Raw genomic sequence first — 3,137 nt, 5'->3', positions numbered from 1 at the left:
TAACAGGCTATTTTACTTTTAAGGTTGATAGTTATAAAAGACTTTCTTAAGCATAGTATAATTAGGTAAGGGTAGGGAGGGCTCTGGATTTTAGCGGAAAGAAGAGCAGCCCTTTGCAAAAAGAGGCTAAGGACAGGGAAGGATGGAAACCTGCAAACTAGTACACAATTGGCTCAAGACCAGACTATCTGACTGGGCATATGTTCAAAATGGCCTGTGCCTGCTTATCTTTTCTTGCCTTTATGGGTATTCTCAGAATCAGAGCAATAATGAAAGGGGGTTCTTATAGAAAGATAGGCTACGGAGGTTCTTTCCATTAATGAGGTTCAATTACTACCCCCAGGCCCAGCCAAATCCTATCACAGGCATCTAGGAGAGACAAACAACTCTTCCTAAAGTGATGGTTCTTACCTTCCCTTTCCTCCTGCAACTCAGCTTGGCAACAAGTTACACTATAGCTAAAAGCCATTGGTTTTCTTCTCCCAAAGTAGTTTATTCACTTCTCAATCCAAGCCTTTACCTTTCACTGAATCTGCTAGCAAGTCAAGCGTGCTTACCCAGCTAACGTTGTGGCCCAATGGGAGTGTTGCCAGACACAGTTGTGGATAGATAAGATACACTGGTTTGAACAGCTGGTCTGACCCATAGCCATGGAAGTTCCATCACTGCATCTAGCCACTAAGAAAAAACTTGTAGAGACTACCAGCAGTGGCTTAAATTATTATCTACCATTAGAAATTAAAATCATTCCGAGGCACCTGGGTGGCTCATTCGTTAAGCGTCGGCCTTCCGCTCAGGCAGTGATCCCAGGACCTGGGATAGAGCCCTGCACTGGGCTCCCTGCTCCACTGGGAGCCTTCTTCTCTTTCCCACTCCCCCTGCTTGTGTTCCCTCTCTTACTGGCTGTCTCACTCTCTGTCAAATAAATAAATAAAATCTTTGGAAAAAAAAAAAAAAAAAGAAAGAAATTAAAATCATTCCATGACAGTCGTTCTAACACTTTTATGTCCAGACAACATAGAANCAGAGCAGGGACTGGCACTTAGGCTTGTTTGACACCAGTGCCTCGGCACTGAACCACTGCCCGGCAGCTGCCAAATACAGAAGTCAAGTGGGATCATTAGCAGAAAAATCCCACCAAATCGCACACTGCACCCAGCCTTCATATCTGCCGCTCGGCTCTGGCCTCCGCTCCTAGCACGGATGTGTTAGGCAATAAATAGTTAGGACCACATAACTATGTAGACTCCCTGCACCTTCAGGTACATATGATCAAGGGAAAAAGGAAACTCACAAGAAAACATGTACTTATACCAGTTGTCCACAGCAAACTTATGGTTGCAAATAGAGACCAGCCTAACTGTCCAACAATAAGGGAATGGCTCTATACCACTGAAAATCAACTGAGGCCACATACATAATACATATGAATTACATACACACGTACATATAATACATAGATGCAATTTATTCAGCTTACTGTACAGTGGCATGTGAGCTGGCAGATTTATAGACATTGCCATTTAAACCTCACACATCCTGCACAGCCTGTATATTATCCCCACTTTATAGATGGGGAATTGAGACACAGCACTGGTAAGAACAGACCTCTATTCTAATCTGGCTCTGTCTGGTTTCCAAGCCCATTCACTCCCACTCCTCCTTTCTGCAGCCCACATAGCAGCAAAAGATGAGTATGAAATTCATTCATTCCACTATACCTGTTGCATATTCCCTACATGCCAGACACAGTGCTAGGTTTACAAGCACTAGGTTACAACAAGATAGTTGTGAACAAGTAGTTGTAAACAAGATGGTTGGGGTCTCACTCACAGGACATACAGCCCACTGAGAGGCAGGATCCCATGGTAGTTAAGAGGATGGGCTTTGTATCCTGATTTTCTACATTCAAATTCTCACTATGCCCTTTCTTTCCCCTCATCTTTATTGAGATGTAACTGACATATAACTCTATGCCATTTTCTAAATTTTTATTTATTTATTTATTTGACAGAGAAGCAGCAAGAGAGGGAACACAAGCAGGGGGAGTGGGAGAGGGAGAAACAGGCTTCCCATTGAGCAGGGAGCCCAATGCAGGGCTCGATCCCAGAATGCTAGGATCATGCCCTGAGCCAAAAGCAGATGCCCAATGACTGAGCCACCCAGGCGCCCCACTATGCCATTTTCTATCTCTGTAGTCCTAGGTGACTTATTTAACACCCTTAGCTTTCCATTTATAATCTATAAAATGAGAATATTGAAATTACTATCCCTGGGGTTATTATAAGGAATAAATAAAGTAATTCTGGTAAACTGCTTAGCACAATTCCTATACATAGTAAGCACTGAAAAAAATGTGAGTTATAATTGTCTTGGAAAATAGGAATCAGTTAAATAGCTTTAATTTGGAGTGATAAGTATCAAAACAGAAAAGACACACCTAAAACACACACACCACGGGGTCTGACACATATATATGATATTCAGTAAATATGACAGAAAGACAGAGACAGAAAGTGAGAGAGGAAGGAAGGAGGGGAGGAAGAAAGAGAAAAATATAGCATTATGCATTGATTTTTTTTAAGATTTGTTTTGTTTTGTTAGCAACCTATACACCCAATGTGGGGCTTGAACTCACAACCCCGAGATCAAGAGTCATATGCTCTTCTGGGGCGCCTGGGTGGCAGCGTCGTTAAGCGTCTGCCTTCGGCTCAGGGCGTGATCCCGGTGTTATGGGATCGAGCCCCACATCAGGCTCCTCCGCTATGTGCCTGCTTCTTCCTTTCCCACTCCCCCTGCTTGTGTTCCCTCTCTCATTGTCTCTATCTCTGTCAAATAAATAAAATAAAATAAAAAATCTTTAAAAAAAAAAAAGTCACATGCTCTTCTGACGGAGCCAGCCAGGCATCCCTATGCATTGATATTTTAAAAGTATGAGTTTTATGCTCTAAAGATAGTAGAGAGGGTGCATGGGTGGCTTAGTTGGTTAAGTGTCTGCCTTCTGCTCAGGTCATGATCCCCGAGTCCTGGGATTGAGTCCCCTGCTCAGCGGGGAGCCTGTTCTCCTTCTGCCTCTCTCTCTCTCTCTCTCTCATGAATAAATAAATAAAATCTTCAAAGAAAAATATAAATAAATA

Source organism: Ailuropoda melanoleuca, chromosome 13 (genome assembly GCF_002007445.2).
Source record: "Ailuropoda melanoleuca isolate Jingjing chromosome 13, ASM200744v2, whole genome shotgun sequence".
NCBI lineage: Eukaryota > Metazoa > Chordata > Mammalia > Carnivora > Ursidae > Ailuropoda > Ailuropoda melanoleuca.
This window is presented reverse-complemented; position numbering follows the sequence as displayed.